This window comes from Monodon monoceros, unplaced genomic scaffold (assembly GCF_005190385.1).
Source record: "Monodon monoceros isolate NGI ecotype Baffin Bay Population unplaced genomic scaffold, NGI_Narwhal_1 Super_Scaffold_12, whole genome shotgun sequence".
Classification (NCBI taxonomy): Eukaryota; Metazoa; Chordata; class Mammalia; order Artiodactyla; family Monodontidae; genus Monodon; species Monodon monoceros.
In genome coordinates, this window is record NW_021703768.1 from 76,402,982 (window position 1) to 76,419,000 (window position 16,019).

The 16,019-nt window shown below is 36.0% G+C and overlaps 1 protein-coding gene across 2 annotated transcripts in view; it reads right to left on the minus strand.

Moving 5' to 3' along the window:
- Positions 1 to 16,019, minus strand: part of KIAA0825 (KIAA0825 ortholog) — a 411,447-nt gene that overhangs the window by 357,607 nt on the left and 37,821 nt on the right. For both annotated transcript variants that reach the window (XM_029217064.1, XM_029217063.1), the window contains exon 2: positions 13,959 to 14,106. The gene's annotated coding sequence lies outside the window, so the exon portion shown is untranslated. The remainder of the gene's footprint in view (positions 1 to 13,958; positions 14,107 to 16,019) is intronic.

Sequence of the window (16,019 nt, forward strand, 5' to 3'; positions counted from 1 at the left end):
AGGCAGAAGCGGGTATCCCTGGAGACCTCACTTGCTCACGTCTGAAGTGGGGGCAGTCTTGCAGGACTAAGCCTTTCACTTGCAATGACTGTGCTAACTCCAGGTAGTTAGTGTTAGAACCGTTGAACCGAATTGTTGGAAACCTGGGTGATATCCACCTTGCACACTGGCATTAGACTTCTCATGTTACAAACCAATTCAGATCATTTCACTACCCTGCCTAAATACCACTGAAGGTTTTCCACAATGCATAGGATAACTCCAGGTTCTTCACCTAGTTTTATATATATGTATTCATCATATTTATTTATATTTTTCTACTATAACTGTCCTTGGTTGACATCTTGAAATAGCCTTTTGCTATAACTCCTTCTACTAAGAATGCTTTCAGTAGAAGATCATGTTTATGGAAGGCATTTACTTCATTAAAGTAGATAATACTATTTATAGAAAACATATAACTATAATATACTATAATAACTGTGAAAAGGTAAGAAAATATATTTATGGTGAAAAATTAGATTTTACATTTATTTATGCTATCAAATAACATTTAAATGTGATACCTTAAAACTCTTTCTAGTTTCCATCTACCAAAAAAGGAAATCAGATAAAAGCGATCTTTAAGGACCCTTCTAGTTTAAAAATTCTATTATTTTAATCATGTGATCTATTTCTTTAATATTTAATTTTCTGTTATCCTGCCTTTGCAGTATACTTTTTAATTCTATAGTTCAATAGAGGGATAATTTGTTGTTGGTTATAAATAAATTCATATGAAATGACCTGAAAACCTATTTAAAAAGCAATCAGTGAAAGTAAATATTGGATTTCTTCATGTTAAATCTGAAAATCCATCACTATTCTTGCTTTTTACTTTATTTGCTGCTTAACATATCTCAACAGTGAATCTATCATATCAACATAGTCATCATGATCCAAGCTGCAAATAATAGAGAGTGTCAGTGTCAATTTTGCTTTCTCACACTTGCTTCCCTTCACTTCATCTGATTTTAATAATCCCTGTCAAACCACAAACAGTCCAAATTACCTTCATGACACAGAAGCTTTCAAGGAGCAGACAGAATCTCAACTTTCATTTAGCAACTACAAAAGAAAGCTGTCCAGCTGGACAAATATTATTTCCACACTTGACAATCTCTACAGTTGAGCATGCATTTTAATTTTAACTAAACCTGCCACGAGTTTGATATGAGCTTCTTGTTTTGTGCAGATTGACTCATAGGATTATCAGACCAATGACTGTAATTGTGATGAAAGAACCCAGTATTTTTCTACTAAAAGATGAATCATATACCAAAGCTGAGGGACGAAAATTAACATATAAGAGGCAATGTGGAGGCATGTACAATAGAAAGAAAACTACTTAAACTAGGTGCTTTAATTACTAAATAAAGGCTAAAGATACAGACCACATTCTTTGAAAGAACTAATAAGTAAAAATAAAATGTAAAAACATTAAAATTTTATGCATAGATACCATTGAGAAACAATCCTAAGAATGAAAAATAAAGAGTTTTTAATTGTTTTGGATTGCCTCAACTCCAAAGTCAAATTTCTAGAATAGTTCTATGTGTGAAATTATAATAAAACTGACATTCTTGACAAGATGTTAGAAAGTCCACTCTATACTAATCAACATGCCCTTGTACACACAATGTGAAACTCTGAAAAAAGTCAAAGTAAAAATGAATAATGATAATAAGTTTGTAGAGGAGTAGTAGAATAAATGTTACCTGCAAAACTATACATAAACTATTATATCTTTGAAGCTTAATTTATTAAACTTAAATCTAAAAGTTTCAAATGGTAAGATATTTCTGGGAACATTTCCTAAGCTAGGCCTGAATTCTTCCTATAGTTATATAACCTCAAAATTGCCAAATGTCAGTCTTCCGTCCAAACTGCTACACTCCACACTGGTCACAGGCACTTCCTTCTCCAAAGGAAGTGCTATTAGGGCACTGTTTCTCCCTAAATCTGTCCTGGACACCACAGCTCAGTTTCCTTTACCAGTCCCTTTTTCTGTCTCTTTCCTGTGGTCCTCTGAGTGAACAATTTCATCAGTATCCATGTCTTCTGCTACAACTTGTGTTTGGAGCTCCTGTTCTAACTGTCCAACTCCACACTGGATAACTCCTGTGGATGTCCCATAGGCACCTAAACTCAACATGCCCCAAACAATTTTATTATCTTCCCTCTAAAAGGTCTTCATTTTCTTTAGGTCCCTCTGATAGTTAACAGCACCACTATCAACCTAGACACTCACGTCAGAAATGTGGGAGTCATCCACCATGTTCTAATGTTCTCTCACCAGTCCCATAGCCAGATGGTTAGTTTGCCTTCATATTTGTCATATCCAACCCTGTTCTCATATTGCTTCTGTGTAAATCCAAAATCCAAACTGCTGGATTAGTACAGCAGTTTGCTGAAGTGTTTCCCTATTTTTAGCATTATCTCCTAATTCATTCTCTATCCTACCACCAGAATGATCTTGTAAAAGTGAGAGAGGAATCCGTGTTTATAGCAAGATTTTAACTCTAAATGAGTGGTAGAAAAGACATACTCTTAAGCGAAAGAGAAAAATCACAGGAAAGAGTTACTTTTATAATTTGTAGGGGGAAAGGAAGTGTTCATTTTGGAAATAATGAATTTGAAGTATAAGGATTACAATAAAGCAATCATTTGGAAAAGGGGAAATGGGATTTGGGAAGGAGGGGATGAAGCATATATACATCAAAGGATTATAGAATTTATTCATTCAAACTAGGACCTTTTTTCTTGGAGTAAAAAGGGTACTGAAAATAATTTAAATTATGTAATTTTTTGAGATGGATACTTACAAATCAAGTTAGTAGCTTTATAATATTTGTGGACCTATGTAATACTTATATTCAAAATAACATTCTTTCAAAAAATTCTTATATCTATGCCCATTGAAGTAAAAAAATCTTTATATTGTTTTAACATTAAAAATATAAAAACAGATGATTCTTGGTACATTTCATACACTTTAATCAATTTCTTAGTTGTGTCTGCCTCTCACAGTTATTTTTCTGAAGAATGTATTTTTAAAAATATGATTGAATTATTTTTATAATTTTCCAAGATACAATTTATGGTTAGTAAATTTTAAGTTGTTGACACCTTCAAGTGACTCTTCTGTATACTCTTTCTCAGGTGCAAATCTACCTGGTAAATTTATTAAGTTCAGAGCAAATTCACTAGTGGAAAATATCACCAATTTTAATTTTTAATAATGAAATACATAAATACTCTAGCCAAAATATTTTTACAGTTTCTATTTTTTTGCCTGTATGCAAAGTGCCTTTTTGGACTAATAACATAAGACAAATTTATCAAATAAATATATATGCTTATTTTCAATGTTTTGCTAAATTTATTTATTTATTTATTTTAAAAACATCTTTATTGGAGTATAATTGCTTTACAATGGTGTGTTAGTTTCTGCTGTGTAACAAAGTGAATCAGCTATATGCATACATATATTCCCATATTCCCTTCCTCTTGCGTCTCCCTCCCACCCTCCTTAACCCACCCATCTAGGTGGTCACAAAGCACCGAGCTGATCTCCCTGTGCTATGAGGCTGCTTCCCACTAGCTATTTATTTTACATTTGGTAGTGTATACGTCAATGTTACTCTCTCACTTCATCCCAGCTTACCCTTCCCCCTCCCCGTGTCCTCAAGTCCATTCCCTGCATCTGTGTCTTTACTCCTGGTCCTGCCCTTAGGTTCGTCAGAACAATTTTTTTTTTAGATTCCATATATATGTGTTAGCATAAAGTATTTGTTTTTCTCTTTCTGACTTACTTCACTCTGTATGACAGACTCTAGGTCCATCCACCTCACTACAAATAACTCAATTTCGTTCCTTTTTATGGCTGAGTAATATTCCATTGTATATATGTGCCACATCTTCTTTATTCATTCATCTGTCGATGGACACTTAGGCTGCTTCTATGTCCTGGCTATTGTAAATAGAGCTGCGATGAACACTGTGGTACATGACTCTTTTTGAATTATGGTTTTCTCAGAGTATATGCCCAGTAGTAGGATTGCTGGGTCATATGGTAGTTCTATTTTTATGTTTTGCTAAATTTAGATACTGCAAACTTGTAGGCTTTTCCAGGTTAACTTCATTCTGAACCATAATATAAATTTATTCAATTAAAAATATGAACTCCATCAAAATATTTTCCCCATAAGCGTAGGTATTTCAAAACACAATTATGGAATTTCACAATTAAATTTTATACATCATTTGAGTTCTTATAAATTAATTTGTTCAGTTTCCCATTTGATTTCACGGAGAAACATTTCAAGGTCCTCCTATTTGCAAGCTTTGTGTTCAATAATTGCAATTCCCTAAAAGCCTCACATAAACTGAATTTTTTGCCTTCTACTTGTTAAAATTTTCCAGTAGATTTTGCGGAAACTGCACCAAAATTTAGAGAACATTTTTACGAAAGTATTTAATACCATGGTAGGATATTTTCACTGATTTACAAACTTACTCTTCAAAGTCTCAAAAATTTCTAAAATCCTACATCTGTGTCTTTATTCCTGTCCTGCCCTTAGGTTCATCAGAACCATTTTTTTTTTAGATTCCATATATATGTGTTAGAGAGAAAGTGTATACTGCCATGCTTAAGTTATTTTTATTTTATCAGATCAATCTAACCATAAACATTTCCGGGCTGGGGACTTCCCTAGTGGTCCAGTGGCTAAGACTCCACACTCCCAATGCAGGGGGCCCAGGTTTGATCCCTAGTCAGGGAACTAGATCCCACAGGTCACAACTAAAGATCCTGCATGCCACAAGGAAGATCAAAGATCCCACGTGCCACAACTAAGATGGGGCACAGCCAAGTAAATAAAATAAATAAATAAATATTTTTAAAAAATTTCCAGGCTGGTTATTTCATGTATGTATAAACATATTTGTACTCTTTTAGAACTATATCTTCTATTTAGATTGGTAGATTTTATAGATTTCTTAGAGGCAATTATGAATTGCACAAATATGTGCATCACAACATATTCTAAGTATAGTTCTCTCTATAGGTTCTAAATTTATTCAAAAAAATTTATGATGTTATGTTCTACCTCAACTTTTTTTTTTTTTTGTCTGCACAGGATCTTAGTTCCCCGACCAGGGATGGAAGCAGTGGAAGCACAGACTCTTAACCACTGGACAATCAGGGAAGTCCCAACATATCTTCAATATCACCAAGACCAAACAATTTTATCATGTATGTTGCAGTCTGTAATTCAATTTACAATAAATAGTATTCACAATAATGTCAAGTGTTTCACCTTTTACAGAACGAACTTCTAAATACTTTACTTTGATGCCATGTATTAGACAAGAAACTTGAACCATGACTGGAATTGATTTTTTTTACTAGAAATAGCCAATGATACTGAGGTAAAAGTGTCATCATTTAAGTGTTAGTAAAGTTCTTTTAATACAGCCAATATATTAACAGCTATTGTTTCACCTTTCATACATGCACAAGAAAACCTGAAGCTAAAGATGAGAGAAATTAATTTAGTACAGTCACTTGATCTAAATGAAAAGTCATGTTTCATAAAGTGGTGCACAAATGTACCTTCTGTAGCTAAGTATTAAAATGTATTTTCGGGCATGGTCTTAAGACTATGCAATAGATGTTGATGCTTCTATGTCTTCTTTTTTCTCTTTAGTATTTTTATTTATTTATTTATTTGTTTGTTTATTTGGCTGCACCAGGTCTTAGTTTTGGCACGCGGGGTCTTCCTTGCAGCGTGCGGGGTCTTTAGCCACAGCATGTGGGATCTAGTTCCCTGACCAGGGATTGAACCCGGGCCCCCTGCATTGGGAACACAGAATCTTAACCGCTGGACCACCAGGGAAGTCCCTCTATGTCTTCTTGTTTTCATGTCTTCTGTGATATCATTATAGCCCCCATAGTGTGAGTTACACATTAATTCTTTTCGGCAAGTGTAATGAAATTTAGTACTAACTATTAAATGTACACTGTTATTTTCTTTTGTTTTTTCTAAATCACTGTCACCAAAATGGTTATTACAAAATAAAAATGTGTTACCCAACAGTAAAATAAATAGCTGTAGATTTATGTCATATGATATGTAATAAAATCCTTGCAGCAATAGAGAGCTCAGATTGTATTCACTCTGGCAAAACTGAATAAAGGATGGGAAATGTGCAGTCCACAGGCCAAAGTAACCACAGGGCTCAGTACAACTGGCTGCGCATCAAGTGGCCAGCAGAGCCGGCAGCATAGAATAGTTCTGCCACCACCATCCCCTAAGAGCTGAAGAAGCTAGCTGTATCTAACTGCTCGTGCCAGAGTGCATTTACTTTATCAGCAAGCACCCTTCCTGCTCTCCTTGAAAAAGATGTGTTAGCTTATATTACTTCTGGAAAGGAACTGGAAAAGATAAATGGGATTTGGCCAATTTAACCATATGTTAAAGTGAGAATTCTGTTCACTATACTGGTTTCTCACATATGAGAACATGCCAGGATGTAGACAAACAAGGTGTAGGTCTACCTAAACCTCTCCTAGTTTATTTATATGTAACTATTAAACAATACTTCATTCAAAAATGAAAAATCTGAGGCAAACACTAAACCAATGAAATACTGAGATAAAAGGCCTAAAATGGGACTATCCTGGGCAAACTGGATATATAATGTGACGCCAGTACATGGGGTATTTTAAATATCAATATAACATATATAAAATGAAAGCACACATATAAAAAATGACAATCTAGCTCTGTATGGCATGAGATAGAAAGATTTCCAGAATGCTATAGTATTTTATTTTAAAAAGTAAGTTGTAGAATTATATATGCATCATGATACAGTATAATACTTCTGAAAAAAAGCCAATCATCCCCCAAATCAGGAAGGGTACTCAACAAACTATCAATAGTGCTAAGCTGTGGGTGGTAGAACTAAAAAGGAACAGGGAAAAGGAAAGATTTACTCTTTATAATCTATTTTTGTTTGAACTTATTATAATGAGCATTACTTTTGACACAGGAGAGACAAAAACAAAAAAAAATATTACAAGGCATTAGCTAATTTAGTATCAACTGAGTGGTACAAGTAACAAATGATCTAGAAGTCCTGCAGAAGGACATTCCCTTTGGGCAGAGGAAAATAGAGAAGTCAAGCCGTCAAGAAAAAGGAAGATAAAGGTGGGAGCCCAGTGATCTTGCAAAATCCATAGCCTCACAGGCCCCACAGTTGATGACACAGTCTCGCACGGTGTATAGATTGACATGCTCTCTAATTCTGAGAATGATCCAACAACTAGTGAAGGGAGGACATGAGGAGCTTCAGCCAGACCGTAAGTAGAGAAGTAAATAATGAGTTGGTCTCCTGTTCATTTCCCTCTTCTTCTACAGTGTGGGCTCTTACTAACTTCTTATTGCCAATGTGTAATGAGGTCCTCATCTTGAGGTTTCTTTGTATGTAGTGGGACCCTACTCCTAAACCTGAACCACAGCTGCCTGCTCCACAATGATGAACCACAACCAACAAGGGGTCCTGGTAATTAAAATGGTAAGAACATCCCTGGAGCATATATAGGACTGCTTTGGGGAACTAGAACAGAAAATTCACAAATGAAAATAGTGAAAGGTAAAATAGGAATGCTATGGCCAGATGGGTATGCTAAGGCCTTTTTTCCTCCAGAAGGAAAATATTTGTACTTTTATCCTATACAAAACAGGGAGTCATAAAAAGTTTTTCACTAAGGCAGTACATGACTACCACTTTATAAATATTTATCAAACAGGGTGTTAAGATGATTTTGGTGTGGGGTGAGAGAACAGTCGTAGGATGATCAGTTAGGAGGATAGTGAATTAATCCAGATGAAGGTGATGATGAATAGGAAGAGGACGGGAACACGAGAAAAGGAAAGATAGCTTTTGAAATGACTTTCCAAGGTACGACTAGATAGTTTGGGGTCGCTGAGTGAGGCAGGCAATTATAGCTGAGAGAACACCAGCCAGGTGTTACATATCCTAGGCATCAAAAGCTTGGACTTGAGACCCAAGTCATCAGAGAAACCAAACAAGATGATGTGAAAATTATAGTCATGATAAGAGGCAGAAAACTTGTGGATATGTCATTAGAAAGTAGCAAAGGGTAAAATCCAGGGTGTGCCTCTTCCTTGGCAATAACAGTGAGTAATGATGACAGGAATAGCTAAGAATAAGAGGTGGGCATTGTACAGAGCAGGGCATCTTGCTGTCAAAGGCTCTTACAGTCTTGAAGAAGGCAGCTATAGATACCATGCAGTGCATGCTCATGGCAGCCTTCAAGAAGCTAGCTGAGGAGCGGTGACTACTATGGGTGCCCATAAGGTTTCCTGCTGGGTAGGGCCACAGGATAGGCCAGGGTAGTAAGATGAGGCTATAGGGAAATTTATGTAGTAAGGGCTAAATTATTACAAAGGAATTCTGAAATTTTAATCTGGATGACAGAAAAGTAGTTTATGGATAGATTTTTAAAAATTAGGAGGAAAATGTTAGCAAGAAGGCACAGCAAATTCAGTTTTAGACATGACAATTTTTTTTTTTTTTTTCGCGGTACGCAGGCCTCTCACTGCTGTGGCCTCTCCCGTTGAGGAGCACAGGCTCCGGATGCGCAGGCTCAGCAGCCATGGCTCACGGGCCCAGTCGCTCCGCGGCATGTGGCATCCTCCCGGACCGGGGCACGAACCCGTGTCCCCTGCATCGGCAGGCGGACTCTCAACCACTGCGCCACCAGGGAAGCCCCTAGACGTGACAATTTTGAATGGATTATACAAATGGTAATGTCCAGAATAGAGATGGGTTAGATATATGAGGGGAATGCGTAAGAAAACATAGTGTTCGTAATGTCACACGGAAGTTCAGGAGACCAAGACTCAGTATGTTTCAAACTTTTTGAACTATGACCTACAAGGTTATAAAAGTGCATTGCAGGGGGCTTCCCGGGTGGCGCAGTGGTTGAGAGTCCGCCTGCCGATGCAGGGGACGCGGGTTCATGCCCCGGTCCGGGAGGATCCCACGTGACGCGGAGCGGCTGGACCCGTGAGCCATGGCCGCTGAGCCTGCGCGTCCAGAGCCTGTGCTCCGCAACAGGAGAGGCCACAACAGTGAGAGACCCGCATAACGCAAAAAAAAAAAAAAAAATGCATTGCAATCCAATGTGTAGGTGTACACACATATCTTAAAGAAAAGCTCCATGAAACATTGCTTATCGTTAATACTTCCTTTGATATTTTCTATTCTATTCCTCCTTCTCCTTCTCCTCCTTCTCCTTCTTCTTCTTTTTTTAAATGTTGCCCAAAGCCTCTAAATTGATTTCAGCACCTTCCTTTTGGCTTAGAGATTTTTAGATTAAAGAGACCTTTGTGATTATTTTGTAGAACCACCTGAAAAGATATGACTGATAAATCCAGAAGATATATTCTTTGAGAAAGAGTAAAAAAGAGAAAAGCAGAAAATTAAAGATCACTTGGGAACCACTAACGGGGGTAAGGGAAAGGCCGACAAAGATAGAGAGAGTAGGTCATAGGATAGAAAGAAACTAGTACCAAAGAGGACAATGTTGCAAAAAGGAATGGGTGGTCAACAAAAGCTTTTTTCAGCTCATGTCTTTGCCTCTACTGCAGTATTTCTCAAAGTGTAGTTGAAGACACTAATTTAAGCAGAATTACCTTGGCCACTTGTTAAAAATTCGAATACCTGGGTGGGCCTCATCCCAGGCCTAGTGAACTAAACTTTTTGGGTGTGTGTCCTGGAATTGACAATTAAAAGTTTCCCAGGATATTTTTTCCACCAAGGATTTTTATCTCAGTGCCTTTCACAAATCAGGTTTCAAAATGGTATTTTATATAGGAACATGCAATCTCACTTCAGACATTAGATGTATTCTTAAATAGTTGCTAAGTAAGTACTTGCACACTAAACCATTATTCCCCCTGAAGACTACCGTGATTAACTTCAGAATTATGTCCACCCAGAAGGAAACAAACTAGCTTCCAAAGCATTCAGCCTTCAAATAAACATTCTTCATCCTGATTTTTCTGTACTACTTATGCCAGTGGCTGGCCAAATGGGCTTACAATCCTCATTATCTTTATTCAGTTTAAAAGCATATACTATATTTTAAAATTCACTGTACTGTTACATATTTCATTTTGAGTTTGAATTGAGTGCATTGGACTTAACTAGTTAAGTATCCCAATCAAGTGTCATTTAGCAGAACTCACAGGCGGGAAGTGCCACAAGGAGAAAGTTTTCAGAAAAATACAAAAACTAAAGTTTATGATTTGGACTCTAACATCAAAGATATCCCTTTATGTGGTAAGCCCTGCTAACAAAAATATTTGTCAAGTTATTACCAATTGATAACCAAGAAGTATGAGATGTGACTCTAAGATAAGAATCATAACTAACAACAACTACTTCTACAGTAGATAACATTTTTTCACTTATCTCACATCAGGCTCTGTTTTAAAACCTTTCTATGGATTAACTCATTTCATCTTCACAAGGATCGTGTGAAGTAAGTACCGTTTTAGACCTTATTTCCCAGATGATGCAGCTGAGATGCAGAGAGCTGTGTAACCCTCCTAGGGTCCCACAGCTAGAAATAGGAGCTGAGATTCAAACATAGGCATCTGGTCCAGAGTCTGTACTCAAAGGCAGTGTGCTGCAATGTGATTGCAAGAAAGTCTCAGATGTTGAAGTAGTTAGCTGCCCAGTAGAGAGAAAGACTTGCTGTTTATGGCCTGGGATTTTTTCTTTTTCTGTTCTTTATACAAGTGATTTCAAGATAACTTGGGTCTATAGTGGATCCCTGTTCACATTATACATGATAATATGATACTGGGGTGGAGCCTAAGAGTCTGCATTTCTAACAAGTTCCCAGGTAATGGTGATACTGCTGGCTTGGGGCCACATTTTGAGTAGCGGGGGCTTAGAGTATGAGATCTGGAGTAACAGTGCTAGTGTTGGAATCCTAGCTCCATTACTTACTAGTTTTATAACCTTCTTGTGTGCCTCTACCATATCTGTAAAATAGTGAGATCATTAAAGTGTTGTTATGAGGATTACATGAGATAATCCATGGATACTACTTAGAACATAGAACATATTCTATGATACTACTTAGAACATATTCGCTGGAACATAGAAAGCACTCAATAAATATTATCTCTTAATCTTATAGAAAACTATTAAAAGCATATATTGTATCCCATTAGAAAGCCATTTATAGAATTGACTGACATAGCAGAAACACTAAATAAAATTCTATCATTTTTTTCCAGGCAGTCACTAGAACATCACTGTACACTGAAGGACATTTAATATATAAGTTAGACCCACTATCCAACTTTATTAATTACATAAATCTGAAACTACTCTAAATGAATTTGTATAAAGCTGGCTTTGGTCTATACTATTCAAAGAGATTATTTTGTTTCTATGCCAGAAAACTTTTTTATATTGCAGGTGTATACTGAGTTCCAACTCATTTATTTGAATAGCTTTCTCTGAATTTAGAAACAGGCATTTTTGTTTTAAAAATTCATTTTTACCAAATAGAAATCAGAACTAGTATTAGTATGAACAATAATAATGATCTAAAACATTTGTTCAAAAAAGGGCACTAGCATAGTTTAGATGAATTTGGATGAGTTAGTCAAAACCTTCACAGACAACTGTATACATTTTCAAACCAGTGTACAATGCAGCATAATTACCTCTTGCTATTGAGGACTGGGGCTTAGAAAGAATATTACTTGTCAGAATTGTGATGATTTAACAGTGATGTGATATGGGAGAGTTCAGCGGGAAAGAAAAGTCAAGTCAGAACCAGAAATGAAAACTGTTAGAAATTTCTCAAATTCAACACTGCTTGAAAATTAAAGAGATAGAAGGCAGTGAATGGAGTACAACTAGGAAAGAAAGATTAATGTCCCCCCCAAGTCATTGATAAAAACCAAGAATGGTAAAACCTGCAGGTTCAATCAAGGAGGAGATGAGAACTATGAAGTGTTTTAGGTTGGCCAGTATCTTTATGAGTCGGCAAGAAAAGTTCAGTAAATAATTTGCCTCTCTTTTCACCGTTTATTTCTCAAACACAGGTGATGAAAAAGACAATTGTGGGACAGATTCTGATATGTTTATTTTTCTAAATTAAAACTATATTCAACATATGACCTGCGCTGTGAGAGCATGAAAGATGAGAATCAAGGAAAAGGGTGGAATTTGGGTAGGGAGATTATTATTTCCCTCCTCTCTCCCTTTCTCTCTTTCCTTGCAGAATGGGGTAAGGAAGGCTCCAGGCTCCTCCTTTAATGTCCAGTGTGGTACTAGAATTTTTTTTAACATTCAGCACAACATATCAGATTTTACTCTACATTTTGCTTTGTATAACAAGTGTTACTTTAAAAAATAAGATTTTACCCCCCAAAAAATCTGCTTAAAAGTGCTTCTATAAAGGACTGGCATATGGAAAAATTTAAGGCAGGGTTACCGATACTTAATTATACTGAATAAGGATTCTTCTATTGAAATAATTACCAGGTTTAACTTGTACTTTTAGTGAAAAAAAATTGTTGGAATTGTGATTCTTAACATCTAGAGATGATAACCAACAAGATTGGATGGTTTGGATTAGAGGAACAAGAAAACAATTATACCAACATCATGTTTTGTTATTTGGGTTTACAATGGTCTGAATCAAATTCCTGAAAAACAGAAATTTACCAAAATGCATGAGCTAACTTTTTCCACTTATAAGGCAGGTATTAGCTGTCTCTCAATACCAGAGAAGCAAGGAATTCCACTTCAGTGTGACCTATTTATGCCTCTTAGATTCATCATATGCATTTTTTAATGACCTCAAACCAAAGGAAATGTAGAAACCTATTTGAAAAGCTGACATTAAGGTTGTGACACCAACCAAAACAACAAGAGAATCTAAAGTTAAACTGACACACAATCCCCAAATCAGTCTGTTACACTCCTAATTTAAAAAACAGTTACTATGTGAAATAGTGATGGCATGTCAGCCTCTGCTTTGAAACTCCTGAATTTTGTCATTTGGTGTTTGTGTCACAACCTTAATATTATTTAAATATACTTTTTAATATCTATTATTTAAAAAATACCTTTGAATTGAAGATACTCTAGCTTTGAAGAAGCCAACCTCAAAGCACTGCATGCCACTTTTATTAGAAGTGGTGCATAAAACATTTCCTGTTGACAAATCTAATTCATTAAAAGGTGAGATGGATGCATTTTAAAATAACTGGCTGGCATCATTATCTGCAACACCTTTTATAAATTATTCCTCTTTTCCCTTTTGACTGAACTTGTCACAGTTCCCTTTCAGCGTCTGAGTGTTATGCCTCATAGTCAATGCTTTCAACATGTTTAGACAAGTCATAAGTTAAACAAGCAGTGGTACTTTATTTTCTAGAAATGAGAAAGGGTAGCTGAAATACAGATTATTTCAGTCAATTCATTGATTTTTAACTAAAGACAAGTAAAGTCAGTTAGTGGTGGTTTCATCTTACACAAAGGATTTAAAAATAAAGCTATACTGTTTGAGTAGAAGGGAGAATTTGAAAGAAAGGAACATAAAGAGAGATGCTGGCAGCCCTGCTGCACAATTGTGCAGAAGACTTAGTTTAAAATTGAATTGTGCTTCCCCTGACATCGGAGATCAGGCACATCATAAGGCTGACAGCTGGCTGGCACACTACCTTCCTAAAGGAAAATGCTAACTGCATTTCTCTTAGAGGCCAAAGGAATAGAATTATAGAAGCTTTCAAGCAAACTGGGGAGGCAGAGTACAAATCATTTAAAATATGACAAAAACCATTTCTTACCTAATTTTGTTTCAGAAGACTATAAGAGTGAGCTTGTCTTCTAATCCTAAGTAGGTGGTAAATTATTTCCTTATGAGTTGTCAGTAGAAGAGCTGTCCTTTCTCTAGTATCTTCAGCAGTTTTTTTCCACAAAATATACAAAGCACACCTATAAAATAATTAGATACAGCTTTATCACTGCCACATGGAGGGGGCATAGTCACAACATTAGTCATCTACATTGGCAGTGACAGTACTATCATTGTTATAATATACAGACTTGATCCAAGAGATGCTAGAAACACATAAAGACATCCTGAAGTTGGGATACCTAAGAAAACCTTATCAACAAGATGATTCATAGATTACAGGCACATGGATGACGGATGCACCTAGGAAAATGATATTCAAAACATCCCTTTTATTTTCATTGATTTTTCAAATGTTCCTAAAGAAACGTAGATCACAGAGAGTAAAGGATGGTTGCACCATATGAAATAAGCAATACCTTTCAATACAATTATGTTTTTATTGTTTAATTACCAGTTGCCCCAGAATTGTTTACTAAAACCATCTTTGGGGTTTCCCTGGTGGTCTAGTGGTTAAGACTCCATGCTTTCAATGCAGGGGGCTCGAGTTCAATCCCTGGTTGGGGAACTAAGATCCTACATGCCGCGTGGCACGGACAAAATATATTTTTTTTAATTTTGTTTTAATTAAAACAAATATTTCCCCACTCTTCCAGGTTATCTTATTAAAGTAAATTCTGATTCAGTTGATCTGGGGTTGGGATCTGAGATTCTGTGTTTCTAACAACCTCCCAAGTCAAGTCACCAAAGAGGTGGGTCTGTGGTCTAAACATTCAGTAGTAAGGTTCCACCAATCTATTTGACTTTCCCTGCACCAAAATACACTGTTGTTATTCTTAGTTTTTGGCCCTTTGTCTTTCTATATAATTTTAAAATCTTTTGTCAAGTAGTCTCTCCTCCCTAACAAAATAGACAGTTAGGAATTTGATTGATCAAATTGGGCATCTGTAAAATCTTGAGTTTCCCAAGCCATGTGTCTTGTATATCATTCCATTTATTAAGGTCTTATTGTCACAAAATAATGCTTTACTATTTTCCCCATGGGAGTTTTGCACATGTCTTGTTATGTCAGATGTACTCCCAGGAACTTCATATTTTGAATGTTAGTATAAATAATATCTCTTTGCAAGGGCTTTATCATGTTTTGTTTATATATGTATGTATTTGTATAATTTTTGTATATTGATGTGTTTATCCAGGATATTTTCTAAACTCTTATTATTTTTTCTGTGGTTTTACATCATACATTCATAATGAGTTTTACTTCTTCATTCTAAAATCTATACTTATTTCTTTATCTTGCCTTACTAAAAGAAAAAGAAAAGAAGTCAAATGATAAGTATATTCCTTAATAGAGAAATCTATTTTATAATCTGTGATCTGCCAAAATGATCTCTTCAATAGGCTTAGGTCAACTAGAAAACTAATATGAAGAAGGTTCCAGATGCTTCTCTTGATATTTATTGATTGTTCTCATACTTCTTGACTTTCTCTGGTGTCTGATATACAAGTGCTTAAATGTTACTAACATCCATTGTCCCAAGCTGACTTCCAGTTGATACTTCATCAGAAACAGACAAAAACCCTCATGGACAACTTGGCCAGTCTAGGAACTAAATTTGAGCAAAACAGTAAGCAGAGGAATTATAACAAGAGGAATGGTTCAGTTCGGTCTAAGAACTAAGTGGAGATGCCCACACTAGGGAGCCATTACCGAGATACAACATATTACCTACACTACATAGCTGAAATCACAAGATTTCATGGAAAACCCATAAATAACTGAAATTGCTTTCTTGATAACATTGTCAGCCTGTAGGGTGAATTGTGCGTCTTGATAGCTTTCAGCCAATCAGTTCGACCACAGGAAAACATTAAGACTTACTGTTCCACAAACTGTCAATGTTGTTAATATTGGTTACCTGAGGAAAGGTAAATGTGCTTGATGGTGGGATGGAGAATGGGGTAAAGAAAGAGAAAGATGCAGTAACTA